This window comes from Felis catus, chromosome B1 (assembly GCF_018350175.1).
Source record: "Felis catus isolate Fca126 chromosome B1, F.catus_Fca126_mat1.0, whole genome shotgun sequence".
NCBI lineage: Eukaryota > Metazoa > Chordata > Mammalia > Carnivora > Felidae > Felis > Felis catus.
Window position 1 is genome coordinate 94,328,451 of NC_058371.1, and position 21,823 is coordinate 94,350,273.

General features: G+C 34.5%; 1 long non-coding RNA gene across 1 annotated transcript; it reads left to right on the forward strand.

Moving 5' to 3' along the window:
• Positions 1-343: 343 nt before the first annotated feature.
• LOC109498978 lies at positions 344-21,348 on the forward strand. The gene is made up of 3 exons (XR_006597422.1): positions 344-549; positions 17,638-17,776; positions 21,302-21,348. It is a non-coding gene; the product is annotated as an uncharacterized LOC109498978 (long non-coding RNA).
• The last annotated feature ends 475 nt before the right edge of the window (positions 21,349-21,823 follow it).

The following is a 21,823-nucleotide window of genomic DNA, read 5'->3' on the forward strand; positions in this document are numbered from 1 at the left end:
GCATTAGAAATACAGTTGGGACAGAGGTGGAATGCATACAAGAGTAATTCTGAAATGTGCTGAACTTTCTACAAACTCAGATATATAGTTATGAGCAGATAAGGCCTCTAACAGGAAGCCAGACATAACTGTGTTGTGCTTTTCTAGTCCTTGCTTTATGGATCACTGAATGTGACAACAGGGTGCCCAGTGCAGTGCTAATTGGATGTGATGTTCTCAGTGGTGCATTGACATTTTTGGGAAAAGGTGTCTAATAAAGGTGTCTGTCTTAGACTTGGGACACACTGCTCAGGAAGACACATGATTTAGGAGTCTGTTCTTTTCTAACATAATAAATGTTTGATTTGCATTTTGTGTGTGTATGTTAGGCACCCAGGATTGTTTGATAAACTTTTTTCTTCTGCTTTTCTATTTTTTCCTGTAGTTTATTTAATGCTTTTATTAAAACCAAAACAGAAATCAGGACAAGGACATCTCCTCTGCCAATTCCTTTTGGAAAAAAATTATTATCCTTTAAATTGCTTCTAGAAGGCCTGACTGAACAGGGAGGTAAGTTCGTGAATGACTGATTAATGTGGAAGCTGGTACTCTGGAGAACATATTGTAATACCAAGCAGATCGGAAAATGTGTGCTGAATTATTGTTATGGTAATTACCCTCCACTGAATTTATCTTGGTGTTAAAAAGTAATAATAAAAATCTTGAATAGGTAGAATAATTACACTTAACTGCTGTAATTAATAAATTAATTTTAGAAAATGATTCATATCAGGAATGAATTATAATGACTGAAATTTAAAACCTCTGTGCTTACACTTTCTACCAAAGTTTTAAAAATTGTGTTTAAATTATTATTAAAAAGAATATTTTTCTGGCTTAACTTTCTATGTATCTTAGTTTTGATTCTTCTGTCTACCCAATTTTAATATGTAATCAATGTCTTCATATTATAAGGATGTGCGAACCAAATACACTTTTAAGAACAGTTACCCTCATTCAAGGGACAATTGTGATTTACTATATGTCCCCAGACATATATATGTCAATGAAAACACATGCGCAGGCTATACAGCACACAAAATTGCTTCCATAGATGGATTTGATTGCTTATCACTAAAGCTTATAAAAACTTCATGAAAAATGTTCTAACTATAGTTTAATACTAATCTGTATTCTTATTATCCCAAATTCTATGATGATATTGGACAAAATTCATAAACTAAGAAGGCATTATAGTCAATGGCTTTTGAGTCAAAAATTTAAGAATATTTTTATAACTTTTATGTAACTTGACTTAAACATTCATTTGTACATATCTCTTTTTTTTTAATTTTGTAATGTTTATTTTATTTTTGAGAGAAAGAGAGCACAATCAGGGCAGGGGCAGAGAGAGAGACACACACAGAATCTAAAGCAGGGTCCAGGCTTTGAGCTGTCAGCACAGAGCCCGAACTGTGCTCAAACTCATGAACTGCAAGATCATGACCTGAGCCAAAGTTGGACGCTTAACCAACTGAGCCACCCAGGTGCCCCTGTACATATATCTTAAAATTTCACTAAGTTCTATGAGAATTTTAGTTGGACAACTACTAAGAAGGCCATGAGATACAATAGATGCTGCACTGATGAGGAGAGAGAAGGTTTCTGTTCTGCATCTACCATTTCATTTCTCAGAATCATCATTGTGTTTCTATAAAATCTATCAAAATACATTTGCATAAATTTTTGTTATGTTATAATTAAAACAAATATAATAATTTGGGAACAGATATTTTATTTTTTATGTTTATTTATTTTTTTTGAAAGAGAGAGAGTGCGCACGCACAAGTGGGGGAGGGGAAGCGAGAAGGAGAGACAGAATCCCAAGCAGGCTCCGCGCCATAAACCCAGAGCTCAATGCAGGGCTTGAACTTGCAAACCACCAGATCATGACCTGAGCTGAGATCAAGGGTTGGATGTTTAACCCACTGATCCACCGAGGGTCCCCAGAAACAGATATTTTAAAAATATTAAAGTGTATTAAAAATTTAAGCAACATTATATTATTATAATCACACATTTCTAAATTTAACATGGGAAACAGATACCACCTCAGAAGCAGTGGAAAGAGCATATACTGAAGAAACTCCAAGTACTGTTTCAGTGAAATCTTAATCCAGTAAATAATGATCCCATTATTTATTTCCATGGCCAGAGTGTCTGGATTATCAACACAACTTTTCTCCCTACTTCCCCTCCTCTGTTTTTTTCCTCCGTTGTTGTATTTGTTCTTCCATTCACTTTATTTTTTCTTGCCCATTACAATTCCAACACTATAGTGTGTTCTGTTGTTCACTGCAGGGATCTGACAAGTTTATGTATCTGGGAATAACGAATGCTGGACTGAAAATGGAACTATGCTAAATACCAGTTTAATTTTCATTTAAAACTATGCCCTTCCCCTAGCCTTTAAGAAAGACAAGTCTCTCTCTTTTCTTGATGATGTATTTTTAAAATTAGACTTGAAAATGAAAGTAAAATTAGAAAAAAGCTTACAGTGAAGAGTATCAAATGAAAAACTAACAACCATATAATTAGTGAGTGGACCTTCATTTAACACAGTTTCAGGTATTTTATTTACTTACATTCATTCCTAAAAATGGATGGATACTACATATCCAGAGTGTTAAAGGAAGGTAGAGAAAGTGAAATGAGCCCTATTTAAGAAGATTTCAGTTGATATTAATCTAATTGTTTATTTCATAACAGTCGTGAATTAATGTAACCCTATTCTTGGTTTTCACTCTCTTGTGTACATAAGGTATAGTGGCACTACATGCTAAATATAGACAGATTTAGGCACCTACATCTGCGATAGAGGCACAGAGACCAACTATCTTCACGGCTAAATTCAAGAGTGTGCACTATTCGCTCTTTGTTTTATTGAAGATATTGTTGGACAAATAGCCAACCTTTCTAGCTTTTGTTTGTACTGAGTAAATTCCTAAGATTCTGGATTCTAAAGCAAATGCTGACAGTGGTGAGTCAACTTCACATCATATTTCTCCAGGGATAATTTTACTGTTGGTGCTTTTCCTTTCTGAACATAAAAGGTTTATCATCATCAAAACATACTTTTCTGATTCGTGCTAAACTTGTCAACTGTCATATACCTGAGTTTATAATAGCTATTTTATCCAAAGACACTTGAAAAATTATTTTTTTGCATTTCATATTTCCTGTCTTCTACCTTTAACTGATCTTTTTGCCCCAAAATTCAAATAAGTTACTGTGTATTCCATTTGGGAGTGCAGAAAAGTTGAACATCATATTTTTAAAGATACTTTATATAGACAAATTTGTCAAATAACATTAAAATAGAGAGGGTCATTTATAGTGAGCCTGCTGCTTGACAATTGACAAAATTTCCTGATTTGTCTAGTGGCTTTAAATAGAAGATGCTACCTTCCTGAGTGCATACACACCCAAACAAATGAAGGCACCTGGGAAGACAGAATAGTGTAGTTATAATTGTAAGCAATCTAGAAAATTATCAGTATGACATTATTCTCCTTCCATTCCAGAATGTACTATATTTGAAAATAGAATCTTGAAACATACTTTGTCTGTTTGCCAATGAAAGATTTGTGCAATTTGATCATTTCAGCTTCCATGCCTAGTAATAGGAGTGTGTGTTGTGTGTGTGTGGGGGGGGCAATACTTTCAGTCTTTGTTTAATTTTGTCATAGCAGAATTTTATCTTGTCCTCCTACTTATAATCTCAACTCCTCCTTCAAAAAAAGTGGATGTTCAATATGACAGTTTAAATTCAGAGAAAAGGCTTGGGACATGTTCACTTGGAAAGGGGGAACTATGTATTAAAAAAGATAATGTGTCTGCCCTTTGTTCTGTCTTTCACTTTCTCTTATCTACCTTTAAGGACTGGTTGACCACAGTACCTCTCTGGCAGTCTCTTGCAGTTTCTTCTCCTATGTGACTAGCTAGACAGTGTTAAAATCCTCAGAAATTTTGTTGGAATGGAAACACAAATAATGCTTGCTTCTGTTAAAAAAAATTAACCAAATAATTTGTTAGCTTACATAACCAAAAAGTAGTGGCTTCAGATACAGCAAGTCCAAAGTTCCAGTGATGTTCTAAGGGGTCTGTCACTGATACATTTCCTCTTTGTTTCCTAGATTGTCACTCTCAGTTTGGTTGACTAATCCATCAAAAAGAGAAAGACTTTTCTAAAAAATGTGATAAAAGATCTCTAGTGAAACGCTGGTCTAACTTTCATCCATTCCTAAAACACTTAGATTGGGTGTTGGGCTACTGGGTGTTGACCATGCCTAGATGTGATGTTCACCAGTTCTAGAGGTCATACAGAGCAGCCTTGGCCATATCCTATATGGTAAGTAATACAAATAAATGATTAGTGAAGCATCCAATTGTATCATTTAATTATTTCTGTGTAATAAAGCATTTGAACACTTAGTATCATAAAAAGCAAGTGTTTGTCATTATTTACAAGGCTATGGATATTTAGGATGATTATACTAATATAAGCTGGATTCGGCTGACCTTAACTATGCTTATTCTTATGTCTGCACTTATCTGTTAGACTGAGTGGGTCTGAGTCATGTAAAATGGCCTTGGGTGTTAGGACGTGGCTCTGCTCGATGTTGTATCTTATCTTCCAGCAGTCTGAATTTGTTCTCATGGCAGAAGCTGGTGTTTAAAGTTTGAGAGTGGGACACACACAAGACTCTTGATATCTAGGTTTAGAACTGGCTTGTCAGATCTATTGCATTCTATTGGCCAGGACTGCCTAGATTCAAGATTGGAGAAATACACTTTGCCTTTTAATGGGAGGAGCTGCAAAGTCACAGTGTAAAAGTTGGATGGTGGAATGGCTCGAAAAATGAGAATGTTAGTGCAATTAATCTTAATATCAATAAAGGGAAAAAAGTAATGCTTGGTAGGCAAAATAAGTTTAAAAGTATCTATTTTGGGGCATCTGGGTGGCTCAGTTAATCATCTGACTTTTGATTTCGGCTCAGATCATGATCTCATGGTTTCATTTGTGAGTTTGAGCCCCACACGGAGCTCTCTGCTGTCAGCTCAGAGCCTGCTTCAGATCCTCTGACTCCCTTTCTCTCTGCCCCTCCCCCGCTGCACATGTGCATGTGCACATATGCACACTCTCTCTCAAAAACAAATGAACTTTTTTTGAAAGCATCTTTATTTTATCTTCATTTTTAGATTGTAGCTTTAATGGTTAGAGACTATGCCTGACCTTTAATGGTTAGAGACTATGCCCGACTATGCTGGCCCCACCCAGCTTTATGAAGCCTCACACTGAATTCTTCCAACAAAAATAATGACACCTCAAAGATAGTAATACAGCATCTCATTTCCCATTTGTGTTTTTTAATTTTTTTATTATTATTATTTTTTGCCTATATCTCCCTCAAGAACCCCACTAGGAGTATGCATTTGTCAGAGAAGAGAAGACGTTACATTCTTGTGTCACTGGCCATTAAAAGCAAAACCCAACTTTGATTTCTAACATTGGTTGAAATATTAATCCCTGACACTGTCAAGACCCTATAATTTATCTAAGGCTTTAAAAAAAAGTGACTCCTTTAATCCTCAAACAACTCAGTAAATTATGAATTTACTTCTGATCATCCCTTTTTTCAAGCAGGAAAATGAATCCTCCCAATTAGCAATCTAAGCAAATTGTGGAATATTTTGGTGAAGGTCAGCTTACCAACACTTCTCTATTAAACATAGAGTGAGTTACCAGTAACATATGGAAGAATAAGAATAATGGTATTGGAGTGAAAAAGTCTACAGAGTTTTGTTTTTTTTTTTCTCTCCATCACTTAAAATACAGTTAGTGCTAGTGGTGTCGAGGTACTTTAGGAAAAGTGAGATCAAAGGGCATGTGTTTTAAGTCCAACATTGTAGCTAATATGATTACAAACAGGGCATTGATATTTACCAGTAAAATCATTTGTTCATATTTTCGTATGTTCACATGTTCATATATTTTCAGTGATCTAGAAATGTGATGCAAATAAGATTCACATTTAAGATAAGATTAAGAATCTTAATATAGGGTGGCACCATTAGTTAAGTGTCTGACTCTTGATCTCAGCTCAGGTCATGAACTCACAGTTCACGAGTTCTAACCCTGCATCGGGCTCTGCACTAATGGCGTGGAAACTGCTTGGGAGTCTGTCTCTCCTTCTGTCTACCCCTCCCCCACTTGTGTGTGCATACTCGTTCGCTCTCAAAATCAATAAATAAACTTAAAAAAAAGATTCTTAATTTAGAAAAATAATTATAAATAACACTAATTTAGGAAATAGAATTTGTTTCAATATATCATTGTGTTACATGAACACAATAAAGAGTGTCATATTTAATTATGTACGAACAGAGGAAGTACTGAGTATCAGTGTAGTTACAAATGGGTTTTAGTTTTTAGGATCTTGTGTTATGCATGTTTTACTACTTTAAAATGATGTTAAGAAAATCCATGAAGGAGTTCATTAGAAGAGGGTAATACCTTAAGGACCATGATGTTGATAATTCCGACTTCTGCTTCAAATTTTTCTAAGGAATAATATATTTTATCTATGCCAATATCCAAAAGAACAAAAGAAAATGCTTAATAACTTTAATTATTTAATGCTTGCTTCATATGTTTGATCCAACAAATAAACCATTATTTGCACTAACTTCATTTAGCTTAACATCCCAACTGAATGTGTTAATGACATTTTCCCTACTGAAGAAGATATTAATTAGTAAAATTTAAGAAAGAAATACCACTGGAGGAAACCTTTTGTTTTTCCTTATTAGACACCATAAGATAATCCAAACAGACCACCATTTTCTTTACAGAGCACCAAAAGTGAAAATTGATTTCTTGGATGATTGCTTATTACTAGCATGCTAGGTGGTGTACAAAACAGATGACCTAAATCTCTCCTTGGACAAATAGAAGCTTTTATCCTAACAGCAAAGAGTACCATAAGTAAGCCATTTTATAGAGCCTTTAATTCACTCTCTATCCATATTATTCTATAAACTAAAGGGGTAATTTACTTTGTGGAATAAGTTTGCTCACCCAAAGATTCAGGTCCATAAATTTATTCAATTATATTTACTATTTCAATTGAGGCATAAATGGCCTATTATATTAAAAGTAAAGACAACCCTTGGGGCGCCTGGGTAGCGCAGTCGGTTAAGCGTCCGACTTCAGCCAGGTCACGATCTCGCGGTCCGTGAGTTCGAGCCCCGCATCAGGCTCTGGGCTGATGGCTCAGAGCCTGGAGCCTGTTTCTGATTCTGTGTCTCCCTCTCTCTGCCCCTCCCCCGTTCATGCTCTGTCTCTCTCTGTCCCAAAAATAAATAAACGTTGAAAAAAAATTTTTAAAAAAATAAAGACAACCCATACTTTCTCTCCAAAAGCTTTAATCCCCTTATTCATGAAGCCCAAAATATAATAAAGAGTAATTAAAAGAGAAAAAATGCAAGAAAAACTGATTCAAAAATTTAAATAATGATGAAATTAAAAAGTTACTAGTTATTTATTGTGTAATTTATTTCTTGTCTGTATGGGTGTATTTTATATTCTGAGTAATTTGGTATCCTGAAAATATTTTTTATTTTCTTAAATATGTCTGGTAATTCAGACATCACTACCATGTTTCTAAACACCTTCTGATACAGAAAAGAGATGCAAAATTCTACACAAAAGAGCAATATGGTTTTTTTTAAGTTTATTTATTTATTTTGAGAGAGCATAAGCAAGGGAAGGGCAGAGAGAGAGGGAGAGAGAGAATCCCAAGCAGGCCCAGCAGTGTCAGAGAAGAGCCTAACCAAGGCTGGATCTCATGAACTGTGAGATCATGATCTCAGCCGAAATCAAATGTTGAGCACTTAACCCACTGAGACACCCAGATGCCCCAAGAATGATATGCTTTCTATCTATTTTTATGGATAGTTTAGGTAAACATATTTGCTTGTATGTTTTATGGGGAAATTTTATTAACTCAAATCTACCTGTGATATATCATATGTAGATGGAACCTAAAGACACATTACATGGTATGTTGAAATTACTATTGCAAGATTAAAAAAAAAAAAGAAATGCATTCATTCTTTGCAGCTACTAAATTACCACTCAGTATACTTGATAAGAAATGCCTTGTATTGAGCTCCCTCAGCTTTCTGCACTCTCATTCTTCTAGTTGATTAACAAGTTAGCATCAACTCAAACCTTTGCCGGATTCACTATGTTATAACACCCAGTACAGTGTTTAGGAGTATAGGAACTTTTATGATTTTAGTTTTGATTAAAATCTGTAAATGCATCATGAAATATTGCTGTTTGGGGATAGGAAGTTTAAGTTACCTCTGGCCAGGAAAAATGCATGTTAGTTGCTTCTAAAGGTATCTTTTGAATGTTTATTGATTAGTTTATTTAAAACTATTTATTACAAATAACCATTGGATAAGCATGCTTTATCTGAAGTTGAGTTAAAGTTAATTTTATTTTAAAACCAGTTTAGTGCTCCTGAATATCCATATGTTCTATGTTGAAATAATTAAAGTGAAATGTGTTTATAATTTCTCATGCAAGTTTAAGCAAAAAAAAAAAATTAATGTTTATTTATTTTTGAAGACAGAGACAGAGACAGAGACAGAGTGCAAGCAGGGGAGGAGCAGAGAGAGAGGGAGACACAGAATGCAAAGCAGGCTCCAGGCTCCGAGCTGTGAGCAAGGAGCCTGATGCGGGGCTTGAACTCACTAACTGTGAGATCATGACCTGAGTCGAAGTCAGACGCTTAACTGACTGAACCACCCAGGTGCCCCGAGCAAAATTTTAATTGTACTTGATTTTACCATTGTTAAGATGATCAGGTTTTCTCATCATATATAGACATAATATTATGTTCATTTTTTGAATAAAAAGAAGAAAAAGAGAACAAAGGAGGAGGAAGATAAAAAGGAGGGAGAGGAGACCAGAGAAGATAGTAGGGAGGAGAAAGAGGAGAAAGAACAGCAACAAGGAATTAAGATGACTTAAAAGACGTCACTTGGCTATCACTACATCTAACACTAAATCTACACATGACAGGGTGGCTCAGTCTGTTAAGTGTCCAATTCTTGATTTCACCTTGGTCATGATCTCATGGTTCCTGAGATCTGACCCCACATCAAGCTCTGAGCCGGTTCTGTTGGCATGGAGGCTGTTTGGCATTCTCTCTCTCTTTCTTTCTCTGCCCCTTCTCAGCTGACTCTCTCTCTCTCTCTCTCTGTCTCAAAATAAATAAAACTTTAAAAAACAAAAAAATAGGGGCACTTGGGTGGCTCAGTTGGTTAAGCATCCAGCTTCTGCTCAGGTCATGATCTGGTTCACGAGTTCAAGCCCTGCTTTCAGCCCTGTGCTGACAGCTCAGAGCCTGGAGCCTGCTTTGGATTTTGTGTTTCCGTCTCTCTCTGACCCTACCCTGCTCATGCTCTATCTCTCTCTCTCAAAAATAAACATTAAAAATTTTAAAAATAAATAAATCTACACATGACATTAAGTTAACATTGAGAATTTAGAGAATTTTTTAGTATTAAAGATTATTCAGGATTCACATATTAGGTTTTCTTTGTGTTTTCTTTTTAATCCAGTGAATATTTACTTCATCTTGTGTATACACACTTTGCTTTTAGTGAGTCAGTTTATGCATGTGTATGCAATGGAAATGGAAAACTAGTCTGTTATTAGGCTAAGTTATCTCCAACACTATGTCCTATAGCTCAATTTGGCTGTATTATATTCAAATGAGTTTCATACTTTTTTTCCCTTCACTTCACTTGTCATAAGTGCAATATAAAGTTATGCTATATGTCACTAGAGAGATAACATGATATCAATTTGTGTAGCACCTGTATAAAATATTGTATTTATATATATTATGTGAAGGTGGAAAGATAATCCATATATATGTATAATTATATTGATATCTGGATATTTTTATTATGTATGTGGAAATCAGACCATTCTGACATTTGTGATAATGGTCAAAATAATTGAAATGCCAATTCTCTGAGATTATTTCACATATATAGATATAGTTTCTGTCCTATGCAACTTTTCATTTTACAAACTAATAAAGACAGGCTACCTGATGTGCAGACTTAATCTGGAATTAAAACTTGTCACTTTGCAAAATAATAAGAAAGGTAATTTGGGTCCATGAAACATTACCAGTATTTATCTTATCTTACATTGTCACAATTTCATGGTATCTCACATCCTTGAGATTTTTGGGAGAAAGCTTCTACCCAAGTATATTTTAATCAGAGGTAACGTTTTTATTTTTTCTTCCTTTGAGGTCTTGAAGTATGATATCTGAACTCTATTTTTGCCAAGTGTAGCAAAACATGCAGCTCATTAGGTTATCTGGACCGAAGCAAAACTGCAAATGCAACAAATTGAACAACAACAAAAATATTAATTATCTACAGAAATTTTAAGTTTCTATTAGGAGATCTTTCCATCAAACTTCTGGTTTGTGCATTGCTGACTTTCATCAACAGCAATTATGAGCATCCGTCCCACCATCACACCACAGAACCTAGGGAATAAGATCTTTTCAGGTCATTCGTGCTGTGCAATAATTCACTCTTTACATTATAACTGCAGAGGAGATTGGAAAATGTGGGGCTAAATCTAACCAGACTCAAAAACTGACCATAAAATTGATTTTTAAGTAGTACCAATTTAAACTCCCATGTGTAGATTTTTGAGAATGGTTTAACAGACATATCTGAAATCTAAAGTTGTTCTTTGTAAAGTTAGAATGTTTTACAAATTTGTGAAAAGTTTTATCAAAATATACAAAGTCTGAATTGTTAGTATACTTGTGGGGCACACACCAAATGTAAACCTGTACATATAACTTCTGATAAAGCAAGGCTTGTTTTGATCTGAGAGTTGGATTCTCCTATGGTATAATGAATAATATACAAAATCTGCACAACTAAAAAAGAATATGTGGTACTTTATTATTTTCAGGGTTTTGGCAGATGATTTCTATTATGATATGGATTATACATATCTCAAGGAGAAGTGAGATCTCTGCCTACTGACTGTTGCTCATAGTTTTCCACCTAGTTTTCTGCTTTCCCAAAAGCAGTTATCAATGCATACTTATGTCTGAATACTTATGTCCATGTTATTTCTGTAAATGAAATAAGCTTACCTCCTTGCTGACTAAGAAGGCCTGAAAGTTCCCCACATCTTGACTAAACTTAAGATAAGCTTCTTTGTAACTATAGGTCCCTGACCTTCCTTTTCTTGGAGGATTTACTTTAGAAAGCTTGCAATTGTAGATTCTTTTCCTGGTTCTTTGAGAATGAAATCTTCTATAAGATTGTCTCTATCAAGGCCCTGGGAGCCAAAATGCAATTATTAAAAGAGATATTACTTCTATCTCTGATTCTTTGTGGGAGGGTAGGAGCCTAACTCAATAGATTAGCAAATACAATAACCTAATCACATTGACCGCCCTTTCTCCAATGTCCTCCAGTACTCTTCCATTTGTTCACCTCAGTATTTAAAAATCTCCCTGCTCTTTTGTTTCAGTGGAGTTGGGTTTAATCTCTCTCCCCTATTGCAATAGTTTTGACTCCCATTGTGATAGTCTTGAATAAAATATTCCTTGTCACATTTAACAAGTGTCGAGTGCAATTTCTCTTTTCTAGTTCTCTGGTTGAATTCTTAACCTACATAATCCATGTGCATTATAAAAGAGTTATTTTATGCCATTAAGTTGTAGGGTATTTTATTAAATAGCAATCATAGCTAGAAAACTCTTCTACAAAAATTACTAATGCAGCCTTTAGTTGAAATGAAATATATATCCAAAAAACATAGGGAACAATTCCATTTCAATGAAAGTAATTAGAAAAGGAAAAGGTAAGATTGAAAAATTTAAATTGACCTTATTTACATAATACCATCATCGTTTTCCCCATTAACTTTTAACTACATGAAACTAGCATCATTCATCACTGAACGAAGAAACTTTTCACTTTCTCTTGGTCAGCCATTGGGCTGATGATTACTGCTATAGAACATTACTGTCCAAAAAGATCAGAACTATCCCAATCCTCTATTACAGTAAGTTTATTTATTTTGAGAAGGGGAGGGGCAGAAAGAGAGGGAGAGAGACAGAGAGACACAGAGAGAGAGAGACAGAGAGACAGAGAGAGACAGAGAATCCCAAACAGCTTCAGGCTCAGTGCAGAGCTGTGAGATCATGACCTGAGCCGAGATCAAGAGCTGGAAGCTAAACTGACTGTGCCATCCAGGAGTCCCCTCTGTCACAACTATTAATGTGAGCTGACCCACAGTTGCTACTTGGTTTCCCTGTCACACCAGTCATAATCTCACTTTCTCAGTCAGAATTTCAAACTCCTCCACTCTCTCCAAGTTTTCCCTTTTCAATTTTCTTCTACTTCTCAGAGTAAATAGAAGCCATACAACCACCATAGTGTGTGTTCATCTGTTACTTCATTTCTCTAGTCGCAGTGAAGGAGATGACATTCCCCCTGTCTTTGGCCAGTTGCTTTAGCTATACTCTAAATCCCAACTCCCCCCACCTTCTCTGTGGGAGCTAACTGTAACCGGGAGACAGTCAATAGCAGATATCAAGATACTTATAGATAATGTGTCACTAAAGGTAATGGATATTCTTCCCTCTCATATCGCTTAACCTCTCATCAGCATATGAAAGTGTGTATCTGAACTACCACTCTGACTTCTCAGACTTTTACACATTTGGCTACTTTTGTTCACTCTAAGGCTCTTATTTTGCCACCATGTTTACTCTATCCACCCTCATGGCTTTGATTACCAATTGTACGCCTGTATCTCCTAAAGCTACATTTTCAGAAAGACTTCTGTTCAAAGCACCAGAAATCTATAACCAATTGTCTACTGAATTTATGCACTTTGATGTCTTATAGGCAAGTGAAGAACTGAAGAAGGAGAAGCTTCTAACATTAGCAAAGAAATGACTAGAAAAACAAAGAACAAGAAGGAAAAGTATTAAAATGGCATACAGGACCTGTTAGGATAGAAGTTCCCTAAATGAGAATGAACTACAGTGCCAAACCAATAAAGGAAATAAAGTAAACATAATATGTAATGTTTCAAGGAACAAATTTGGAATGATAGAAAAGAAGGATGGTGGTCAATTCCCAGAAAGTATTACTCAAGGAAGTTGATCTAGGACATCTATGGTGCTATTAAATACAGGAAGGATGATAGGGGGATCATCTTGTAGGAAAAGCAATAAAAATAGGCTGTCTTGGGGCTGCTGGGTGGTATAGTCGGTTAAGCATCCCACTTCGGCTCAGGTCATGATCTCACCCTACATGAGTTTGAACCCCACATCAGTCTCTGTGCTCAGGGCTTGGAGCCTGCTTTAGATTCTGTGTCTCCCTCTCTCTCTCTCTGCCCCTCCCCTGCTCATGCTCTGCCTCTCTCTCTCAAAAACAAATAGACATTAAAAAATTTTTTTAAATACAAAAAATAAGTTGTCTTATGAAATGTTATATATTATATTACCCTTAATAAATGGAAGAAATCTATACTAAACTTTGGAATATATTAACTCATTAATGCTAACATAGTTATATTAAGTAATAACTCTTATTATCCTCATTTTTTAGTAATGTATTGGTGAACAAGGTGCTATACTATGCCCACGTTCATGAAGGTAATAAAAACTAAAGCTGGGTTTTAAACCCAGACATTCTGACTCCAGATTCCATGCTTCAGTGTATATTTAAAACTTTATATTTAAAGTTAAAACTGTATATTTAAAAAGGTTTTAAAACTTCAAGCATATTCCATGTGCATACCACTTTGCTTCAGCATAAAAAAATGAGGGAGCGTGACTGAGATCAAATAAAAAATCAAAGCAAGGTAAAAAGACAGGACACTACAGAATAAAAGAAAGAAAAGAGGAACAAAGAAAGAAGTAAACCAACTCTTTATTTGGGAGATCACATAAAATGTAAGTTCTTATTAGTTTTGTCTGAGGCGATTTCCACCTTCTCCAGAAACAATATGCTGTTATACAAGAAAAGCTTGAGTTCAGGCTTCAGGCTACTTTGTGTTCAGACTACTGTGTGAATTCTGCCTTCACAGAAGACAAGCTGAACTAAGCCATGTTCCTTAGACTCCATGATGTTCAGGAGGAGGATGAAAGAGAAGCCTTACAGAATTCATCCAGCATATGGTCTGGCAGTAGGAATTTAGTAAGAGTATGCTTTCTTTTCTACCTTGCAAACCATTCTCTACCCAAATTCATTTATTCCTGAACCTTCCTTCAGTTTCCCCAACTGACTCAGGCTGCACCACTGAACCAATCCTCATGATTTTGCTGTGGTTCTTCCTGTGTTGGAATACAGGGAAGTCTCAGAGAATATTTTGGTTCACTTCAAATATGGATGCAGCCTAACAAATAAATATAAATTCATTGGGTATGAAATACTTCTGAAGGAGACAGTGAAAAATGTTTAGTAGTGCTTCTCACAGCGACAAAAAGAAAGTTTATTAACTTGCTCAGGCCATGAGAGTACTATTCAGTAAATCATTCCATAATTGTGTTAAGTTGTATCCAATAATGCCATCCATCAAAGGACAGGTACATTTCTCTTTCTTCCTCTCTTTCTTTCTTTCTTTCTTTCATTCTTTCTTTAAGTCTGGGATGCTTAGCTAAGTTCAGAGCCTGATTTATTTAAATCTGATTGAACTGAAGGCTAAGATTTCTTACCATATTATTCCATATCCAATTCTGCCTTCTTTTTTCAAAAAAAATTAAATGCAGAGAACACAAAGCTAAGTAGATAGAGAGACAGAGTAAAGCAACTGTTCTATGATAAATGAAGTAGGTTATTACTAATATGATAAAAGTTAAAAAATCTTAAAGAGTTCTCTACAGGTGCTAATTTTACTACTTGAGTGAAATTAATAAGACTCTCTATAAAACAGCAGGAGATCCTTAGATTACACGAGTAATCAGCAAGAAAATTTATTGTGGTTTCATGAAGCATAAAATGTTTGTGTAATATATGCAAAAGTGGTACTTTATTCTCTGCAGTGAACAATTCTCTGTCCTTATAATAGAAAAATATTTAATAGTTTGACACCTCTTGAGCCATAGTTTTTAAAAGTTGTTCAAGTGTGATTAATTTGACTCAATACAAAATAACAGTGCAGCAATGCTGAGTCATGTAAAACTATTGGAGTCTTTTATACGTTAGTATAACTACATATACAAGGGAAAATGTAAATGGATACCTGGATTTTCTCTTTGAGATACAATCCAGAGTACACAGTTAGGTTCCAGAAAACATGCACTTAGTAAGTATATTGAAAAAATGAACAGAAAAGTAATTGGAAAAAAATAAATCTGAAACTGGGAAGAAACTGGTATCTAGAATATACTATTTTTAAGGAGGATTAAAGCACATAATAACTAAATGATGTTAGACTATGAACTCTAGATTATATATTTTACCTTCAACTGAATTTAATCAAGTGCTAAATTGTACTTTGTTTCATATTGTTGGAAAAAATAATATATATATTTAATAAGGCCTTTTTTTCTCCCACATTTTCCTTGATTCAATGCATTTAGTATGCATAAATGTTCCTTGAATTTCATATGCTTAGGCTTTTGGTCTGGATGTCTTTGGAGAGGATCCTGTGCAAACACTGGCCCAGTCAATTGGCCCAGTTCACTTCAATGTTTAGGAAATACGGCATGGTGATTTTTGCTGTTAGATCCTCTTCCTTATGAAAACAACCAAGATCCTTCAAGAAAGATTTCAGTGTAAATAAACAGTATACAAGTGGGTGCCAACATTGGGAATCCAATCTGGGACTCTTGCAGCTATAGTTTTAGAATAATTGTTAAGAATATTAAAAAAACAGAGAATATGGATGGATAAGGACAAAACATGGTCATGCAAAATTTCCAAACTTTTTTTTTTAAATCAAAGAACTTACTCTATACATACTGAAGGGAATATATACAGATAACTGCTAAGAACATACTACATATCAAGCACTTTGTAAGACATTTTCATAGTAACGTACAAAATTAAAACAATGACAACTGCATGAAGTAGTTATTGTTACTAGTCCCATTTTATAGAAAAGGAAACTGAAGAACAAAGAATCAATTTGCCCAGGATACTTTTTTGGTATAGTCAGAATTTAAACCAGGAGTGTAGTGGCTTTAAACCCTGGTCTCTTAACCAATACAATATACTGCTTGTTGTATAGTGCAGCTGAAATGGATGCTGATTTCACTTAAAACATGTCTTGTGAGACAGTTATGTTCCTACATCTATTTGTGACTTATTTTGAAATTTATCAGATTCCTTTTTCCCTCCTTATTGCAAAATATTTGTTTTGTCTCTCCATGTCTCTCCAAGTATCCCACTCTGATGCCCAATAAAGTATACATGGTTACGTAGATTTTTTTATCTAAATTCTTAAATTATGTTAAAATTAGATATATTCAGTTAAACCAGGAAGAAAATATACCTAAATGAGAGAACAGAGGTATGAGTCATATAAGAGCAAGTCATGACAATCAAATGGTAATGTATTCTGGACTCAACTTCAAAATACTTCTGATGAGGGGCGCCTAGGTAGCTCAGTTGGTTAAGCGCCCAACTCTTGATTTCAACTCAGGTCATGATCTCATGGTTCATGAGATTGAGCCCCACATCAGAATCCAAGGGAGCCTGCTTGGGATTCTCTCTGTCTCCCTCTCTTTCTGCCCCTCCCCCTCCTGCACTCTCTCTTTTTCAAAATAAATAAATTAACTTTACAAAATGCTTCTGATAAAAAAAAGATAAAATAAAATGAAAATTTGCCCTAATAACCTATTAATCATTTATGTAAAACATGCTTCTCTGATTTAACCTTTTCTCTTTTTAACATAAAGGTTAAAGGCATTGTAGGGCAGCTAACTACTAAATAATAGTTCACTATTAGATATTCACAACAAAAAAAAGATATTCACAATATAGATATGCCATGTCTGTTTTCAATAATCAAGAAAATTTTTGTGTCCAACTTCTTTGTATAAAGTTGATTTGTTATTATTCATAAATATAGGCTTTGAACTTATGAATATTTGTACTTTGGGAACATTTAACATTCATTGATTTGAGACATTAAATGCAATTTTCTGCACTTGCTATTTTAATTAAGTGACTGAAAATATCAATATAAAATAGTTGAGAATTTGAAGTTTGGCTGATTAGAGCTAAGTCAAAAAAAAAAATGAAATAGTGCAAACTCTAACACAATCCTCTAATTTAACTGTTTTCTCTAAAGTAATTTTTCATTTCTATGTTAGAGACATAGCTACCAGAATTTTTTATATTGATGGATAAAAGTAGATATTTTTCTATGATCAGTCGTTTATCTTATTGAGACCAAACTTAAAGATAGCCACTAAGCTTATAATAGCATAAATATATATACCAATATTGACATCCATCCTTTGTTCAATCAGACTGTAACAACTATCTTCATCTATTTTCTTTCAGTTCAGTTGAAGTCCATAATATTTAGAAGATAATTTGCTACTCAGTCTGGACCCTCATAGTGAATTATGTCTGCCTATCAACTTTGCAATTACAGACCCACAATTTTATCAACCCACCTATGAATGAATGTACTCTCAAGGTACTAATTCTTATATCAATGCATGTATTCAAAATGGGACCTAATTCCAGCATGGTAAATAAGTATTTTTGTTCATAGCACTCCCTTCTGTCATATGACTCCATTCCAAGGACGTATTTCTGAGTCAGAAAGAAACTTAGAATAAAAATAGAAAAGATGTAAATATTATTAGGAATATTACACAAATTTTATAATTACTTAGTTATCAATATAAATTTTCCTAATCTTTTACCAAATAAAACTAACTGTGTGACTTTTCAGGTTCTATGAATTGTCCCTAGTGCTGAAATGCAGAGGTGAAATATGTAAAATCCCTGCTCTTGTAGTGTTTACATTCTCATAGGGAAGCCAAATTATATATAAATGCACCCTAAGGGAGGTAAAGGTGCAGTATATAATTTAGATTGAGTGATAAGGGAAGGTTTCTCTGAGGACACTTCGATTAATCAGAGAACTAAATGTGGGAGTGGGAATTGTCAGGTAAATATCAGCAGGAACAGGGTTCCTGGCAGAAGAATTAGTAATAACAAATGCCTTGAAGTGGAAATGAGGACTAGGGAGAAGGAAAGAAGAACTAAATGAAAGAGTGAGGAGGAAAAGTTGGGGAAACACATGGGAGCCAGACCATATAGTCCCATTAGCCATGTTAGACTTTTGAAGTTGATTTCAAGTGATCATAATTCATTGAAGAGTTGTAAATAGGGGTGTAATGATATGATATCATTTAAATGTATAAAATATGCTGACTGGTATGTTGACAAATCATTGTATGGGAGCAGTGTAGAAGAGGGAGTACTGGAAGGGTGGTTATTACTGTAGTCTAAGTGAGAGACTATAGTGGTTTGAACCAGAGGGGGAAGGTGTTGAGAAGTAACAAGGTTATTAGGTTAACCCAATAGGACTTGCTGGTATAAAGGACGTAGAGTATGATTAAAAGGATGAATCAATCATAAATATTACGATTTTGGCCTTAGCAATCAGGTGAATAGTTGTGACATTTAATAAGATGGTAAAGAGACAGAGAAGCAGATCTGAAAGGAAAACCAAATGTTCTGTTTTATCTTACTAACTTTCATATATTTATTAAAAATCAAAATGGAAATGACGAGTAGGTAGTTGAATGCATGAGTTCATCTTTACATTAGGGTCTTGAAATAAAATGTGGGTGTCATCAGCATATAGAATTTTTCTGAAGATATGAGGCTTGATAAAATTACCTAGGGCACAAATAAAGTGAGAGAGGAGATATTAAAAGCATTTTGCTAAAGGCAGGAAAATAATGAATGTTGCACATCCAGAGACCCGATGGATTTGAGTGGACAGTGAAGATAAATGTGAAAATATAAGATGCCATTAACAAAAAAAGAGAATGTGAGAGCAATAAAATATTTAGAAGACATAGGTAGAATTTGGGATTGAATGAATAAGTTGTGTATGTGTTTCTTTAATTCTTGATTTCAATAAACAACAAAACATGATAGTAGTGTTATCCCAAAGATAATTAAGAAGAGAAAGCTATATATAAACATTTTGGGAGTATCTATAGATTTGGAATTCATCTTTATGGTATGAGTAAATTCCAGAGCATGAATACTCCCCCAAAGGTGAAAATTGAATTTTTCTTTTTATTTGTAGGTTTTACATTTCTGTTGCTTTTGCTATGATAGGAGTTGAAGGGCATTCTCACAGAGAATAGCAGGACCCTCAGGTTGAATTGCTAAATAACTGAGACTATAGTCCCCATAATGTTGTTTAGCATTTATAACTACAAAAGTTCACACTAGGAATGGCCAAAAGAATAAGAAGTGATATTCAAACTGGCTTAATTTTATATTGTGATGTTCCTACATCATTTATATGTCTATATTATAAACAATAAGAGTTTAGGAGAATAAAACCAAAATCAAAACAAATCAAAACCATACAAACAAACCACAAAACTTTGGAGAATCCCCTTGGAAATGATAATATCTTACAAATATTTTACTTTAAAGTATTTCCTTCATCTCACTATTGATAGCTACACTTACATGATGCTATGTTATGTGACATTCACAGATTCTGGAAATTGGGACATGGATCTCTTTGGGAGAACATTATTCAGTCCACCATAGTGATCATTAGCCATAGTTTGGAACTTAGGACTCTTCTTGAGATGAGAATCATTCAACTACTCTTGATATAGTATAAAACTGAAGCTTTATATAAATACAAATGAAATCTATATGATTCCATAATCTTTTAACTGGATTAAAATATCCTGTGATTATAAATTGATCTTGGCAATAATGTCATCAAAGCTACCATTTAGAGATTCTCAGGTAATTCAAATGTATTTCAAGATAGTGTGAAAATATTTCATAATGGTGAATCAATATTGAAAATTCATGAAGGTTAATGAGTATTTTCACAAATTTATCACAAATACAAAAGATTTTCAAAGGAGACATAGATCTTACTTTACTTTTATTCTCTTAGAAGCCAGAATCTAGAATACATATAATCATATTAAAATTAATACTTGAGATAAAAGAAAAAGTATGTGTGTGAATTGATAATGCAAGTTTACTTATTAAAGATTGAATTTCATCTTCAGATGCCTGTGAAATAAGTGACAAGAAAGGATATACTTTTTTGAAAGAGAAGTTATTTAAAACAACCATTAATAAATGCAATATCTTTTTAAATGGAAGCCATTCATGAGTCATTCTAGTAATACTATTGGTGAAAAACATCATCCTTCTGGCTGTTAGAAACCAAACTTCACCTCCAAATGAAAATGCTCCTAAAAATTTCACTATAGCCCAATTCTGACTTACTATGGGAATGGTAGATTCACCGTTCAAGATCATCTGAAGAAAATAAAGTGTGGAAGAGGATCTGACGACATAGAGATGAGCCAAATTGCAACACAAATATGATGTAAAATTACTAAAAGGGTTTCTTAAGATTTCTCAGCATTATATCTATACATAATACTGGAGAAAAACTTCAAACTGTACGAGGAAACTTTATTATCAATATCATCCTTAACATACAGTTACACTCTGAATTTTGAGCATACTTAACTGAATGGATTTATGCTCCTCAGTGATGTGTAGCAGTGCTATCAGACAGGTGGGTCTGATTCTGGGCTTCCTCAAACCCAGCAACTGGAAGAGTTGACAAAATCTAGCCTTGGGGGACACTTTATGGATCTATGATTGCCTCTGGAGAACTCTGAGTCAAAAAGCCTATGAACTGATGTCATTAAGATATGAATGTAATATTTTCATCACCAAGGGATGAAATCTTTCTCTGGAATTGCTTGTGTTTGCTAAGAGAATATTTCTCTTATTTTCCTTAGACCAGTACTCCAAAATGTCAAGGAAAAGAGCAAATTAAAACTCACTGCTGAAAATGAGCATTGTATATACCTTTAAACTATTTATTGTTCTGTGATGTGGATACATATGCTTCTGGAAAAATGGTCTTACAAATCAATGAGTAAAAAAAATAATTTATGGGGTTCTTTTTTTTTTTTAGAGAGAGAGATTACAAGCAAGGGAGAGAAGCAGAGAGAGAGAGAGAGAGAGAGAGAGAGAGAGAGAGAGAGAGAGAGAGAAAGCCTGAGACAGGGCTAAATTCCATGACCCTGGGATCATGACATGATCCAAAATCAAGAGTCAGACATTCAACCAACTGAGCCACCCAGGCACCCCTGGAAAAATGGTCTTACAAATCAGTGTAAATAAAAAAATTAATAACTTATGGGATTCTTGAATGATTCCTAGCAGGCTTGCAGGGGGCATTTATAACAGAAGTTAGAAGAAGCTGTTTGCATGTTTTCTGGTTTAGAGTAGACAAGGCTGTATCAGATCTCAAAATCCCATAGGCCAATTTGTAGAACCTCTTGGAAGATAGACTTTGCTGTCTTGTTTGTCATGTGTAAAAAGATGCTGGGCTACACCTTGCATAGCCATGTCACCACATTTGATGCAGCATGTCCTGCTATGAGAGAAAAAATGAAGACTTCAACATCAGACAAGAGACCTTAGTAGAGCAGAG